We start from the raw sequence: 17,881 nt of genomic DNA on the forward strand, positions 1-17,881 counted from the left end.
CTGTGTAACAATTTATGCTTCCATGTGATATTTGTCTGAAATTTAACTTTGCTGCTGAGAGTTCTACTTACATATGGTTCACATATTCAAAGTACACAAAATGTACTTCTCAGATTAGTGACCATGCAAGTGTCACTTCAAAATTATTCATAAATAATTTATTTTACATTATCAGTAAATAATTACAATTCTCATTCCATACGACGATACACTGCAATAATGCATTAACTGCAGCCATACCATTTATAAATTTAATGGCACTGCTAAGGTTCACTACAGTCATAATCATTCTTAAGTTGCACATTAAGGTTGTCATTCAAAAGAAGTGTATCAGAGCAGAATATACCCACTTTATGGCAACCAGTTTATCAGTATAATTGGGTTGTGCATTAAAAAAGTTTTGCATGTTTACTAACCATTAAATTGAAAGACAGTAAGTTCATCAGTTTAGTAAACCGAATTATTCATGTTTCCAGCTGTATGACATCAATTGTATGTATTCACGCATCACACTGCACACAGAAATTAATGAAACCCTGTTAAGAAATACAAGTAAGCCACTTACTATGAAGTGTAACTCAGTTTGTACTTCATCAGTTTCATCTTTTTTTATCCACTTAGTTGGCTCCTGGTCCATCGCTTCAGTTCTACAGTCTGAAAAGAAAAAGCAATCAGATAAGAAAAGTTTTTGCCCACTCAGTTTCTGTTTTTACCATGAGGTATAGCTCAAAGGCAGTATTGTCACTCATATATTGCGTGCAGTAAATGGGTGATTACACACGAAACAGATGCAAAGTGGCTGAGGAAAAGTGTGTTCATTGATATAAACTCATTCACATTTTGCAGGTCATGATGAGTGAGATCAATCATAAAACAACACGCAATTGAAACTGAGCATTTAAATTTGCTACTGCTTCTTTGTAACACTGGCTCATGGATACCATCCTGTTGTGACAATTATGGAAGATGTGTAATTTTGTGTGCATGCATTAACTTCAGCATTACAAACAATCACAGCAGTCAATAGATTGCAGCAATATTACTTAATAACATCAAATATTTCATTCTATACTTGGTTCATTGTGTTAATTTCAGTGTGATAGGGACATGAAGAAAATCCGGATATACGGATTGTTTATCAGTGAATATGCATTTTCAACGTAGGCATTACCTTGAAACTTACTTCATCTGTATTCATTCACGGATGTATGCTCAATTTACAGGAAGCGTCATCATTTTAGAATCTTTACCTGCTATTAAAGGAAACCAATACCTGCACTGTAGACTGCACACTGCAATGCGGAAGTTCTCATTCTTGATTACCATCAAGATTAAACATTGGTTAGCATTTTCTAACAAAACTGATTTACTGAAACGACTTCATACTAACTGTAAATATGATGAATGATCTATTGAGTTCTGATGACATGTAATGCTTTACGTTAGGCAGATTATAGTTAATCTGTACCTTGTATCTCGCCAGTTCGTAAATGACGTTGCAGTACTCTTATACAGAACTCCATTAAAACCCACACACTACAACAAACTGGTATTTACATATGATTACACAAATACTAACGACATGAATAATCAAAGCACAGTGAAAACTAACAAAATGCAACAGAATTGCAGCATTTCCTTTCATGCGAACATACTCAAACCATGAAATGGTGTAGCTGTGGGCACTTTAAAAAATGCTTACGTTAGCCCTAAGATCTGGAGCCGCTTTATGTCTACATCACATCACAGAAAATTATCATCACAATCATTATTACTGCTAAGTAAGTCAAAATAACCGTACTAACATGGACAACCTTTGAATTTCACTGTCCGCCTTTTCTCGTTAGCCACGAAGTATATGAGGAGATTCCTTCATAGACAAACTGCTCCTGACAGCACGTCACACTTTCAGCCGTTTCTTTTACGAAGATACACGTAGCGATTTTAACGGTCAGGCCAAAAACAAGCACTAACAACTCAGGTATTTAGTTGTTACGAACATAACCTGAAAAATTACAACATTCACACACTGTCACCAAGCACACTATAGGTGATGTGATCACAATTAAATACAGAATAAAATCTCATCCTTATGTACCCATTAAAAATTAAAACGTAAAAAAGTCAGCAGCCTCAAACAGCAGAGTCATCACAAGATATTCGAGAACTAGTACACTCATCAAACTCAACTGTTACTGTGATAGAAATTAAGTACCACGTTAATTTACTTCCGAAACACTTTTCTTCACTTATTCTTGTTTGCAGTTTATAAACGCTTATAAATTACCTGGAGAATATCACACACAAATTTCCACAACACCACGAGGTTGCTGCTGACTACACAGTACACGAAGGGTGACAGTATCGCAGAATCAGCAGATGCATTCAAAACCAGCGTGAATCTTGTCGCTCGTGTGGCCAACAGCAGAATTTTACGTCTTTTTCAGTGAGTGTTACAAGATATGTAATTAACAGTTTTTTCTGTATTTTCTATAGTATTTGCGTGCATTAGTGTGAAATAGACTTGATGAATTGAAGGTTTCAATTTTTATTTGCGTTTGAATAGGAAAAGCGAAGGACAGCTTCGCGTGTACGCAAACATTTGTTTTCATTCTTAAATTACATTGTTAAATGCGCGGGATCATCAATTAAGTAGTGCACAATACTCAGTATTTACGTTTATTAGTGTCATTTAGACTCGATACATTGAACATAGCGGTTTTTATACATTTTATTAGGTCATTTTTCGCGTGTACGTGAACGTTTGTTTACATTATAAATACGAGGGTTAATCAGTTTAAGTCAGTGTTGGATGCTTAGTATTCACGCTTATTAGTTACATTGAAGGTAGCAGTTTTTATACGTTTTATTAGGAAAAGTGGTACTGACGGTGAACTCTAACGCCACTTGCATACGTTTGACTAGCGTTAACAGTTAAGTAGACGTAAAATATGTGGTAAATTAGTGTTACACTAAAATGTCTGAGTAAATCAATGTTACAATAAAACTTCTGAGCCATTCTTACATACGGTTTAGTTAGCAGAAATCTAATACTCTCCTCGCCATTTGCTTATTTTCCTTAGCTTGTTGTGGGCATTAGTGATCGTGTACTGTGAGCCTATGGGTTCCTATAAAGTAGAACTCGTATTTGTGCTTTTCATTCTGAACTCTTATTGTTAGCTAAAGGTTTTGTTTTGTACCTGCATCTGTCAGTGTACAATACTCAGTATTTACGTTTATTTGTGTCATTTCGACTTGATACATTGAATGTAGCCGTTTTTATAGTTTAGGTCATTTTTGCATTTACGTAAATGTTTGTTTGCACTGTAAATGCGAGGGATAACCAGTAGGTGTAGTTTACCGCTGGTTACTGTTTAACATTTATAAATAACATTCACTATATAGCCCCAGCAGTATACTGTAGGTCACTGTTTTTTCCTGTAGTATCCACTTGATAGCCCTAGCAGCAAAATAAGCACCAGATCTAGCTTCTACCATAAATATTTATTGTTTTTCATTGTTGAGTGTCCTGTTGCCACCTAGAGTGTAGTTGTTAACCTAGTGTGGCAGTAGGTTTCCGTAAGTTTCTTATAGCAAATCACCTATTAGCTAGATGGATAGGGACTGTGTCTGTTGTGTGCGGATGCAGGAGGAGTTAGCCACAGTCCAAATGCAGCTGGAAGCTTTGTTGGCCACAGTCAACTGGCTCCAGAGTGCCACCTTGAGGTGCGGTGGGGATGGGGTACCTGGAGCAGCCTTTTCTGTACTAGATGTGCGGGCAGGGGGGCGGGGGAGAGATGTCACAGCTTTCTGTCACTGAGCCGACCCACACTAGTAACATAAAACTGTTTATTTGCTGCCATTAATCATCAATGAGGAAAGAAGTCAACAAACCTAACTCAAAAACTTCATAAAAAGACTGAAAGCATTACAAAAACACACACACATGGAAAAATATCCTAAATGTAAAACCAAAATGAACTCCCAACACTGAAAAGATAGTCAACAAAAATGTAATAAAGGAGAAATTTTTAAAAAGAAAATCTGAAACTAAATATAATGTGTCATTTCTTATTAATGTGCTCTATTTGTATGTATACAGTCAATTGAATAAAGTTGAAAAAAGGTTCAAGTCATGGCTGTGATAGAAATTTTAATTAATTTCTTCAGCTTCTACAATTATTAAAGATAAAGCTGAGACTCATACACCTCAAGGAAACTTTAAAACCATCAGTTCATGAAATGAAAGAAAATGATCTGTTTTATGCCCAATTGTGCAATAAAATCTTCAAAGAAATGTAAATCCAACTGTGTGAAATATCTTTATTGATTTATGAATATTTCAATACCATAAACAGAGGATCATTTATAATTTTTGTCTGTCTGATGCAGTGTATGCGGTACTTTCACTCATGTGCACTTCACACGTGTGAAAGAGACATCAAGGGACTCCAAACCTCCTGTTTGTGTATTAGTCAGTACAGTATCTTCTCTGAAAAATAACATGAAGACTGACAGAGAACTTGGATCATTCCCTGGCTGATTGCTGTGTCCTAAGGACAAGTCTTCAAATGTGTGATTAAGTGGACTAAAATGATTTTTTTTCTAGTCAAATTTGTCACCACCCTTTCTTCCTCGGATAGACTATCAATTACATCTTGTTGACACAAGACTACATGTTACACTTGTTGAGGTACATGACTTCAAGACTGTCATGGTAAGAATCTGTGGAGGAGTTACCACTTGTATCAACATTGAATAATTCATCCCCACTGTCATGCTTCATATCTTCATAATTTCATCCTCAATAGAAGGGAACAACAACAACAACATATTCAATAGAAGGGCTGAAGATAAAAACATTTGGATCAACAGAGGCATCCAATCCAACCCGTCGGCTTTGATCCGTGACGTAAGCATGTTGTGGTGTGTGACGTCATGACGGTGCGGAGTTTAGTTTATGAGTGTGTTGTGTTTGTAGCTGTCGTCTTGTTGCAGTTGGAGGTGTCCTCAAGTGGTGTGTGTATGGTCCGTGTATTATGTGGTGTATTGGGTTCATTTGGTTATCACTGCTTGAAGTGTGCATTTATCGGTCATGACTGTTATAGAAGAACAGAAATTGGTATCAGTGAGTTAAGAATTAAGTTTGTGTTGTGTTTATGTTATTGTGGTGTCATTTGCTGTTTGTTGAGTGGTAAGTCATTTAATTTAATTTGTGGCTTGTTTTGTTTGGTATGGATATGTCTTCTAAGTTAAATTGGGTTAAGATTGAGGGGGGGGGGGGAGGGCTGGTTTGTTTTGGATATGTTTTTGTTTGTTTGTTTGGCAGAGGTGGGGGGATTGGGGTTGCTGACCTAGTGTGTAGCGCTGGAACTTTTTTGTGGTAAGTAGCCATTTTTTTGGATCTATTGTTTGCATGTTATGATGATTGGTGGGGTATTTGTGTGTTGTTGGGTCAGTGTTATTTACTGCATGTGTTGGTGGTTGGTGTTTTGTTATCAGCACTTGTAGTTGATTTATGTATCTTATGGGAAGTACTTTATTTCAATTTTTTTGGTATTGTCAGTTGTATTTGAGTTATATAGGTCAAGGGAAGTGTCCAACTCCAATGACTCATCGTAGCAACGTGTTTTGGTATTGTGAGCTGCTGTTGACCTATATAGGTCAAGTGAAGTGTCCGATTCCCATTTTTGATGGTATGTGTAGTCACAGTGTTGCAATTTTTCTAGATGTCAATTTTTCTTTTGTGGTATCGGTAATTGTGGTTGAGCTATGTAGATGAAGGGAAGTGACAGATTCCTGTGAATATTGTGAATGTAGTGGAATTGGGGAAATGTTGATTGGTTTTATGTTGTCGTGTGTGTATGTGTGTGTGTGTGTGTGTGTGTGTGTGTGTCTCTGTTTAGTTTGTCCCCACCCAAAAACCCCCAATTTCCCGCACTGGTCCCGTGAGTTTGATTATATTTATGGATTTTGTAATCGTGTTTACATAATGACCTCATAGGCGCCATATTGGATACATTGTGAATGATCGTGTCCGCCATATTGGTGACGTCATTGGTCAAAGCTTACAGGTGGAATCGAACATTTCCGTAATCCAAAACATTTTTATTCTAATCTTGATGAACAGTAAGATGAAGTAAAATTGAATGCAGTGAAATAATATCGTAGTAGACACAGTACTGCTACTACCAACTTAGTAGCCAGAACTGTGAGAAACTGCTAAAAAATAGGTTCAAAGCTCTATTGTGCACTTAAATTCATGAACAGTACACAGCTGCCTGTGAAGTTGCACATTAATACTTGTCATTAGTGGTCAGTGGGCAGCAGGATGGCTTAAGTTAACTCATCACAAGCGCTCAAGGAAAGCCCACAACCTGTGCTTAAACTCGTCAAAAGTACCTGGTGACCAGCAGAACATGAAGACAGTACTCAACAACAACAGTTAAAGGACTATGGACAGATGAGACAGTGGTTGGCCAAGAAATTTATTTGGAGGGTAGGCCCTGAAATTGTCATTTTGTATATAGCTCAGTTGGTCAGTTTCATACTGCATCATGCCCAAAAACAAGTGTGTCCATTCATAGTAGTGAATCATATTAAAAAAAAAAAAACTGTGTTATTAAAAACTAAGTTAAGGAAAAACTGTAGTGTCCTACGATTTCGAACCAAGCATCACAAGAAGTGAACCAAGTATGGCTTATCCCTGGACAATAAGAATAACAATAAGGATGATGATGATGATGTAGTAGTATTCCAAATTGATATTAAAGGAAATAATTTTCAACAGACAAAACATCATGCTGCATTAACTGAAGCCTGTGTCATTCGAAGGAATTAATTAATTCATTGTATATGTGCTATGCCAATCAACGATATCAATTCATTTTGAAATGTGAATAGACCACCTAGTATCTGTTAATGATCAACTTAGGTGGCAACCACTGATCAATGCAACTAGCTGATAGTAATAATTTGAATCTAAGCTTGCTTGCTAAAGAGACTAGATTTTGTAACCCCAAATACAGACTCACATAAGTGCCAAGAGCAGACATTATCAACAAATATTGACTGCAATATCAGACAGTTCTGTGTCGCCTCGCTTTCACGCTAATGGAGGACATTTTGAACATTTCCTGTAACACAGTGTTTGAAGTCACGCTGGTACGTTCTGTTGCTGTGTGTTTCCATTCCATGATTAATGTGATTTGAAGAGAAGTAATAAAATGAGCTCTAACATGGAAATTAAGCGTTTCCGGACACATGTCCACATAACATATTTTCTTCCTTTGTGTGCGAGGAATATTTCCTGAAATTTTGGCCGTACCTTTTTGTAACACCCTGTATAATAACCATTTTGATTTTTCCAGCATAATTATTCATAGTTTTCTTATCAGGTTGCCTACTAGAGTGAAAAACCATCATGACAATGTATCTAATTGACTGCCATTTCATTGTTGTTGTTGTCGTCTTCAGTCCTGAGACTGGTTTGATGCAGCTCTCCATGCTACTCTATCCTGTGCAAGCTTTTTCATCTCCCAGTACCTACTGCAACCTACATCCTTCTGAATCTGCTTAGTGTATTCATCTCTTGTTCTCCCTCTACGATTTTTACCCTCCACGCTGCACTCCAATACTAAATTGGTGATCCCTTGATGCCTCAGAACATGTCCCTTCTTCTGGTCAAATTGTGCCACAAACTTCTCTTCTCCCCAATCCTATTCAATACTTCCTCATTAGTTATGTGATCTACCCATCTAATCTTCAGCATTCTTCTGTAGCACCACATTTCGAAAGCTTCTATTCTCTTCTTGTCCAAACTATTTATCGTCCATGTTTCACTTCCATACATGGCTACACTCCATACAAATACTTTCAGAAACGACTTCCTGACACTTAAATCAATACTGGATGTTAACAAATTTCTCTTCTTCAGAAACGCTTTCCTTGCCATTGCCAGCCTACATTTTATATCCTCTCTACTTCGACCATCATCAGTTATTTTGCTCCCCAAATAGCAAAACTCCTTTACTACTTTAAGTGCCTCATTTCCTAATCTAATTCCCTCAGCATCACCCGACTTAATTAGACTACATTCCATTATCCTTGTTTTGCTTTTGTTGATGTTCATCTTATATCCTCCTTTCAAGACACTGTCCATTCCATTCAACTGCTCTTCCAAGTCCTTTGCTGTCTCTGACAGAATTACAATGTCATCGGCGAACCTCAAAGTTTTTATTTCTTCTCCATGAATTTTAATACCTACTCCGAATTTTTCTTTTGTTTCCTTTATTGCTTGCTCAATATACAGATTGAACAACATCGGGGAGAGGCTACAACCCTGTCTTACTCCCTTCCCACCACTGCTTCCCTTTCATGTCCCTCGACTCTTATAACTGCCATCTGGTTTCTGTACAAATTGTAAATAGCCTTTCACTCCCTGTATTTTACCCCTGCCACCTTTAGAATTTGAAAGAGAGTATTCCAGTCAACATTGTCAAAAGCTTTCTCTAAGTCTACAAATGCTAGAAACGTAGGTTTGCCTTTCCTTAATCTTTCTTCTAAGATAAGTCGTAAGGTCAGTATTGCCTCACGTGTTCCAGTGTTTCTACGGAATCCAAACTGATCTTCCCCGAGGTTGGCTTCTACTAGTTTTTCCATTCGTCTGTAAAGAATTCGTGTTAGTATTTTGCAGCTGTGACTTATTAAACTGATAGTTCGGTAATTTTCACATCTGTCAACACCTGCTTTCTTTGGGATTGGAATTATTATATTCTTCTTGAAGTCTGAGGGTATTTCACCTGTTTCATACATCTTGCTCACCAGATGGTAGAGTTTTGTCAGGACTGGCTCTCCCACGGCCGTCAGTAGTTCCAATGGAATATTGTCTACTCCGGGGGCCTTGTTTCGACTCAGGTCTTTCAGTGCTCTGTCAAACTCTTCACGCAGTATCATATCTCCCATTTCATCTTCATCTACATCCTCTTCCATTTCCGTAATATTGTCCTCAAGTACATCGCCCTTGTATAGACCCTCTATATACTCCTTCCACCTTTCTGCTTTCCCTTCTTTGCTTAGAACTGGGTTTCCATCTGAGCTCTTGATATTCATACAAGTCGTTCTCTTATCTCCAAAGGTCTCTTTAATTTTCCTGTAGGCGGTATCTATCTTACCTCTAGTGAGATAGGCCTCTACATCTTTACATTTGTCCTCTAGCCATCCCTGCTTAGCCATTTTGCACTTCCTGTCGATCTCATTTTTGAGACGTTTGTATTCCTTTTTGCCTGTTTCACTTACTGCATTTTTATATTTTCTCCTTTCGTCAATTAAATTCAATATTTCTTCTGTTACCCAAGGATTTCTACTAGCCCTCGTCTTTTTACCTACTTGATCCTCTGCTGCTTTCACTACTTCATCCCTCAAAGCTACCCATTCTTCTTCTACTGTATTTATTTCCCCCATTCCTGTCAATTGCTCCCTTATGCTCTCCCTGAATCTCTGTACAACCTCTGGTTCTTTTAGTTTATCCAGGTCCCATCTCCTTAAATTCCCACCTTTTTGCAGTTTCCTCAGTTTTAATCTACAGGTCATAACCAATAGATTGTGGTCAGAGTCCACATCTGCCCCTGGAAATGTCTTACAATTTAAAACCTGGTTCCTAAATCTCTGTCTTACCATTATATAATCTATCTGATACCTTTTAGTATCTCCAGGGTTCTTCCATGTATACAACCTTCTTTCATGATTCTTAAACCAAGTGTTAGTTATGATTATGTTGTGCTCTGTGCAAAATTCTACCAGGCGGCTTCCTCTTTCATTTCTGTCCCCCAATCCATATTCACCTACTATGTTTCCTTCTCTCCCTTTTCCTACACTCGAATTCCAGTCACCCATGACTATTAAATTTTCGTCTCCCTTCACAATCTGAATAATTTCTTTTATTTCATCATACATTTCTTCAATTTCTTCGTCATCTGCAGAGCTAGTTGGCATATAAACTTGTACTACTGTAGTAGACGTGGGCTTCGTATCTATCTTGGCCACAATAATGCGCTCACTATGCTGTTTGTAGTAGCTTACCCGCATTCCTATTTTCCTATTCATTATTAAACCTACTCCTGCATTACCCCTATTTGATTTTGTGTTTATAACCCTGTAGTCACCTGACCAGAAGTCTTGTTCCTCCTGCCACCGAACTTCACTAATTCCCGCTATATCTAACTTCAACCTATCCATTTCCCTTTTTAAATTTTCTAACCTACCTGCCCGATTAAGGGATCTGACATTCCACGCTCCGATCCGTAGAACGCCAGTTTTCTTTCTCCTGATAACGACATCCTCTTGAGTAGTCCCCGCCCGGAGATCCGAATGGGGGACTATTTTACCTCCGGAATATTTTACCCAAGAGGACGCCATCATCATGTAATCATACAGTAAAGCTGCATGCCCTCGGGAAAAATTACGGCTGTAGTTTCCCCTTGCTTTCAGCCGTTCGCAGTACCAGCACAGCAAGGCCGTTTTGGTTATTGTTACAAGGCCAGATCAGTCAATCATCCAGACTGTTGCCCTTGCAACTACTGAAAAGGCTGCTGCCCCTCTTCAGGAACCACACGTTTGTCTGGCCTCTCAACAGATACCCCTCCGTTGTGGTTGCACCTACGGCACGGCTATCTGTATCGCTGAGGCACGCAAGCCTCCCCACCAACGGCAAGGTCCATGGTTCATATGAGATGCTATTTCTCAATAATGGCATGCCTCACTACTTCATTTTCATCACTGGCACCACAGCACGCACACAATGCATTAGGGGCAGCATTGATGTGCCTGGTACATATGTCACTCCATATTTTGATCTACATAATATTGCTATCTCCAAAAACAGTATCAATCAATAGCTCACAGAGTAAATTTTATACATGAGATATTTCATCTACCTTTTTTCAATTACTGTAGAAGTAACATGGGGTCAAATTTCTGACACTACTCTGTTTGTTTTAGTGTAACTCAAACCATGTACACAAAATATGAATCATTCTGTACAGAAAGTGAACATTTCAGAAGTAATTTTCTGTTAATCAGTAATGTAACAAAACAAATCTGTAAGCATGTAAGACTCTGAAACCCTTAACATGGGATTATAAAAGAAAGAAGTTATTTTGAAATAACAAATGAATGGAGAGGTCAAACAATTGGTAATAGGGTAAAAGGAACTACTACTATCAATAAGTAAGATATTGTAACAGACTACTGCACACAATGAAGTAGAGGAGTATAAATGTAAAATAAGTTACAAATGTAAGACAGGACACAAGATAAGATAAAAAAATACAACATTATAACAAGGTTTATGGTACATTAATAAATAATCTAGAGAAAATTTATAACTGGTAGAAAATAAACTTTTTCTCGCTTGCATTGAAATTTCAACACAAAACTTTCCAAGAAGAGACTTAACTCTGTCAAAATTTTAGGTCTGGTACTAATTTTATATTAACCACAACAGAGCAGAAAGTAAAAAAGAAGTCCATAAATGGAAAAAAAGTCATTAAGATTTGAGCATTATGCTATGTCATCACTAAAAGCATGCACAGTATAAGTGCTATCTTACGTCAATTTTGCCTCAACTTTCCAAAGTATCTAAAGAATCAAGAGTTGTACTCTTATACAGAATGGGTAATGCTGAATATATAAAATTGTACTTAGGAAACTCGGGCAATAGCCTCAGACCACAGGGCACATACAGCTACTTCTGCATTTGATCACTTGGGCCTTAGATACACAAATGTTTCTACAACTTTCTAAACAGTGACAATAAACTGCAGAACTCTGGGATCACGATCTAAGTTGGTGGAGTTGCAAGAGGAGTTAATTAAGACCAAATAATATGTAGAAAGGTTATCAGAAGCGTTGAAAAAATCCAGACCAAATGGAATTAAAATTAGGCCGTATGTTTTATTACAGATGAAAAGAGTGGAAGTAAATACAAGTGTAGCCTTTGTAGCAAATAAGAAAATTAAAAATACTACAGGTATTAAAGGAAACTCAAATATTATATTAAAACTGGTTTTAAAAATAAAAAAGGGATATACTGTGGCAATCGCTTGAACCTATGGACCAACACTCAGATGCTGTTGAGGTATAACACCTCTACAAATATTTACAGTTATTTCAAGCAGAATGACCTCCTCCAAACCAACAAGCACGAATTCTGAAAACCTCCATCACACAACACCCCCCACTACACTTATTTGTATTTATTTATTTGTTTTACTCCACATACCATCCTCAAAGACAAAGATTGAGGGAATAAGGTAGATGGAATATTTCCTGATTTATAAAAACAATTCAACTTAATACTGCACCAATGTTTATTATCAAAAGTATGGTGATATGGGTATCAGACAACATATGGTAACAGAATGTAAATTATACCAAAATCTGTTCTAAACATTTCTGAGATTTGCTGGATCCACTACAGTAGATGCTATAGGTATATCTTTATACTTGGTCAAGTGATCAAACTGAGCTATAATCTTCTGATTTGTAATTCAATGTTGACAGGCAATGTGAAATACAGTATCTATAATGGTCTAGTGCAGGGTCATGTAAAATTCTTAGTTCTGCCCAATTTCATGGCAGTTTGTCATAACATCCCATGATCTCCTAATGGGTATATCAGCATCGTAGCATCCTTTCAACTATGGAGCTGTCTCCATGTTCAGCTGCATTGTTCTGCTGAACAATCTGTAATGGTCTAGTGCATGGTCATGTAAATTTCTTAGTTCTGCCCAATTTCATGGCAGTTTGTCATAACATCCCATGATCTCCTAATGGGTATATCAGCATCCTAGCATCCTTTCAACTATGGAGCTGTCTCCATGTTCAGCTGCATTGTTCTGCTGAATTCTCTTCAAAATAAATGTTAATCTTTTAGCCAGGTACTTCACTTTGCTGGAATTCATTTCAGGTGACAGCTTATAAGTCTTGAAACATGAATGGATTTTGTGGTGATAAACAACCTCAAAGGGAATCGACACTGTGGTTTCATGTATTCTGGTGTTGTATGACGAAATCACATATGGTAATAGACAATCCCAGTCTGAGGGGAAGCTAATCATGTTATAAGATAAGATTCTAGGTACTGTTTTATGAATGTGTTCAACCCTGCCATTACTCTTAGAATGAAATGACGTAGCTCTGAACTTCTTTATTTTAAACAGTCAAGATAACTGTATGATAAGATTGGCCATAACGTTTGTCCCTCAGTCTGCTATAATGGCCTCTGGACTTCTAGATTATAGTGCAAAATAAGTTACCAGTGCTCTCACAACCATCTCAGCGGCCATGTCTGCAGTGGGTCACACAATAAGATGATGAGAGAAACGGTCAGCGACAGATAAAATGTATGTTACTTTTTACTGTTAAGGAAAATGGTCCTGCAATATAGAGTGCTAAGACTTTGAAAGGTCCAGCTACCTCAGATGTAGTTTGAAGAGGTACATTTGGTTTTTGTTCTTGCACTCTCTGCAAAAAGACAATTTTGAACATAATATCCTAATTTATTTGTGGCACTTTCCCCATTACGATGTGTCTGTATACACTCATGACTTTGTCACAGTATATACTTGCCAGTAGTCTCGGTATTCTTGTGCCTTCTTTAATTCCTCAGTAAGCACATCATCTACTTGCAGGATCTTAATTTTTGTACTCAAGGCACTTGGATTCTGATTTAACTTTCCAGGCTTAAGTCTGGTTATGTAGTCATATTCACAGAGTTTTAAGGCCAATCTAACAAGTCCACTGCTGGGATCCTTTAAACTCAAAAGGCACTGTAAAGCAACACGATCTGCAATTACTGTGAACTGTCATGCCTATATGTAACACTGACAGTAATGGGTGCCAAAAACAAGAATCAGAAGTTCATTTTGTGTGGTGGTGTAATTTTGCACAGCTGCTACAGCTGACGTGAAGCATAGCCAATTGGTTTTTCTTCACCATTTTGTATCTGGCTCAAAATACAACCAGCTGAGACATTGCTAGCATCACACAACAAGATTAAAGGTAGAGCAAAATGCCGATAACCCAAGACAGGTGCACTTGTTAAGAATGTGTTTCATTTTTAACATGGCCCTCCTGCTATCCATTGTCCAGACAGGAGCAACTCCCTTCGTTAGTAATTTTGCAAGCCATTTTATGGTGACCGGATAGTTCTCCACAAAACGGCGATAGTAATTTATTAACCTGAGAAATCAGTTGCAATTCTTTAATGTTCCTCGATGCTGGAAAATCATTCACTGCATTTTTTAATTGTGGTTCTGGTCTTGACCATCTGCTAAAATTATATGTCCTGGATAGTGCAATTATGATAGTGCAAAATCGCAGTTTTTGAATTCCAAATTTATATTAGCATCACTAAAATGGGTTAGTATGTTTTTTAGTTACTTTGCATGTTCTCTCACTGAATTTGAAAAGACAACTGTGTTATCCAGGTATACTAGTCACATGGTTGGCTTTAAACCTCCTAAAAGTAAATCAGCAAAATGTTAAAATTTTGTGGAGGGGGAGAGGCGGATGTTTGGGGGGGTAGGGGGTGCGGTAAGGGCTTTCTTTGATATTCATAATGCCCACAGGGAACAACAAAAGCTGTCTTTTTCTCCATCTTTAATAGCTACATGAATCTGATAGTAGCTGGAGCATGGTGAAGAATTTGCATTTGACAAGATGATTGAAAATATCATCAATCCTTGCAAAAAATGCTGCAAGCTTTTCCTCTGTAACTGGTTTTGTTGGGGACTGCCACTGTAACGAGCGTACATAAACAAGGTGTATACGACCCGGGACAACCGGTTTTTTTTAGAAGTCAAGGTATTTTTCATTGTTTTCAGTTAATTTTTTGTAATTTTGACTGGTAAGAACTGATACTCTAACAAAGGATATTACTGTACCCCACTACTGCAGAATAATACTTCGACAATAAAAGATAAACGAGAGAAAAAGAACGAAAATTACTTAAATTGCAAAGGAAATGCGCCATATACAACGACGACACACAGTGCTCGTGCAAGTGTCTGCCAAATGCAAAATGTGTCAAAGGCTTTAGGAAGACTATGCAATGCTTCATAACAACAAATTGCCTTCGATGAGCGTGAAGTCACAACTGTTTACATTAGATTTGTTTTAGCAGTTATGGGTGGGCTCATGCGCATGCGCAGTTGAGTTGCTTTTGAGTAGTAGATTCTCCTAATTCTGGCTACAGGAATGTGGATGTTGGCTGTGCAAGCAGTCGCATCAAGCAGCTAGATGCTACCGGGAAAAGGGGGTGCTAAATTCATATTCTTGAGGAAAAAAACTTGTATCGCAAAGTGCCTAGCATGCAGCGCATGTTTGTCTATTGATTATTCATATGATTTTGAAACGCATCCCTATTGGATTTTGAACATTTTTGAACACATTTTAAGTTTATTTCTGACTGAATCATAAGTAGATTTTTGAATGCATGCATAGTGTATGTGATGTCTCATCGCATCTAGAAATAAACTTCCCGTAGATGGGACAGGGCTATACGATCTGAGCGGACTAAAGCCAAACGGATGAATGCCAATTGCTGTCTGATTATGTGGTTGATTGGGTTTGTGAAAGATCAGTGTTGTTATAATTACTAGCGAAATCCATAGATTCAGACTACCAGAGTGGAAATAAACAACTGTCAGGAATAACAGGTGTGAAAGATTATGTATTAACTTCTCTGTGTATCAAAGGAAATGAAATTTTGACAGAAAATTTTGGCCATATCGCTACACTAGTAAGGGCCAGTAGCACAGTTCTCGTCTAGCAGCCACTTAAGTTCTATTCTGGAAGTAACATGGAAAACGTGTTGCACAAAAACGTAAAACGCCTAACCGGAAAATAATTGCGGGATAACCTAACGTGTCATTCTGGCAGGGTTAGTGAAGTTAATCAGCGAACAGATTTTGACAATGGCACGAATAGCTACAGAATTGGTGGTGACAAGATTGTTTGTGGAACGAGGAAGGAGAAGAAACGGGGACAAATTATGGGAGAATAAGACGATCCCAAATTTATATAAAAATTTCGTAATACTACTTTTCGGTCTCATGCTTGAGAAACTGGTGCATATGAGTGAAAGTGAAACTATTTCCTAACATTAAGTTTTTTTGTTTGTAGTAGGACTAATAGGCATTATATATTGGTACATCATGAATTATATTCTGTAGTGTTATAAAAATGGCCATTGGTGCCAAAACAGTCTTGTTTATTTGGTGTGTGTTACAAAACTGCTGACATATTAGAAAGGCCTATTTTGTTTTATCTAGCAGACAGCGACAAAATAGATGTAATCAGATCGAGAAACCACACCAGTCTTGGGTATTATTTCTGTTAACAGCTTTTTCAGTATTAGATAATGACATTTTGATTTTTAATGTAGCAAAATGTTTCACGAACTTTGATGAGGTAATACCGTAGATCCTTTCCCAGAAAGGAAAGCACACCATGTAAAGCTGTAGTGAGATTAGAGAGAAAAAAATGCTAGGAGCTAAGGATTGAAGAAATGCATAATTTCTTGATTATCTCTTGTCTTTATTGGTTTTATGTATCCTATATTTAATTTTATGTCACACAAAACAGCAAGTTATTAGCCAATAGGCAGTAAATAGTTCAGATTTTCTGAAGAGTTCTTGTTCTCCTGATTACAAAAAATCCCATCCGCTATTAATTGTGAGATTTTGTTTTTTGAAAAGGGGCAGGCTGTCTAACTGGTTGACTGGGAACAGGCGAGGCCCCACAGGACATTTCAATTTCCACTGTCCTGAATATAGTTTGATGGCATCCATTACAAAATATACACGTTTCAATTCCACAGAGCGAAATACAGTGACATGCGTTAGAAGAATGATTTGTCAAGAGGCATGGCACTGCACTTTGGCGTACTTAAGACCAAATAATATGTCTTACATTTCCTCGAACACACATGTTTTATGCTTCAGACTTTTCAGAAAGATGTGCGCTACAAGATGAACATATTTTTGAAAATTCGATTTTTTTAGTATTGATCCGGTACGCAAATATCGTAGATCTGGGGCTGATGCGCAGAGCAGTCAGAGCAGAGCAGCCCAAATAACAGGCGACACAGCTATCATAACATAGGAAGCCCGTATGTGCGTACGTGTTAAACACTGAAAGATCATACATTATCTCATAAAAGAAACAAGACATTAGAGCATCGGAATTTCGTGAACCATATTAAAATGTGCACATTTAAAGTGCACACTCATATGTCCAGATTTCCAATGAAGTAGACCTCAACCTGATATTAAGCTTTTCAGTGTGGCTTTTGCGATGTAAATTTTCTTGGAGCACCAGTATTGTATTATATCATATTTGGTTCTTAATTATGGCATAATGCCATATGTGCTAGGGGGGGGGGGGGGAGGAAAAAAAATGCAGCGAACAGTTGAAACCAGCCAGCACTGTGGAATTAACCGTTTCGTTTCAAATACATTGACTGCCACTGCAGAAAAGGTTAATAAAAGCCAAATTTCTTTAGCAAACAGACAAAAATAACTTCATTGTTCCACAAGGTGATTAATGCTTGACTGTCAGAAAGGTAGAAATAAAATAAAATCTGAAACTAATGCCATATTTTAGCCTTCCATAATTATGTGAATGTATTTTAATTCACTTGATAGCTCCCGGCCACAGACACCCGTTTTGTTTCGATTTGACGTGACAGTACATGAAGGCGAAACAGCAAAATCACTAAATGTAGACACGGATCACGTGGAGACTACCCACTACAACTCTACTCTGTCTGGCAACTGCTGAAACAAACCTATTTCTGACAGGTCGCGGGAAAATATTG

Source organism: Schistocerca piceifrons, unplaced genomic scaffold (genome assembly GCF_021461385.2).
Source record: "Schistocerca piceifrons isolate TAMUIC-IGC-003096 unplaced genomic scaffold, iqSchPice1.1 HiC_scaffold_2343, whole genome shotgun sequence".
NCBI classification, from domain to species: Eukaryota; Metazoa; Arthropoda; class Insecta; order Orthoptera; family Acrididae; genus Schistocerca; species Schistocerca piceifrons.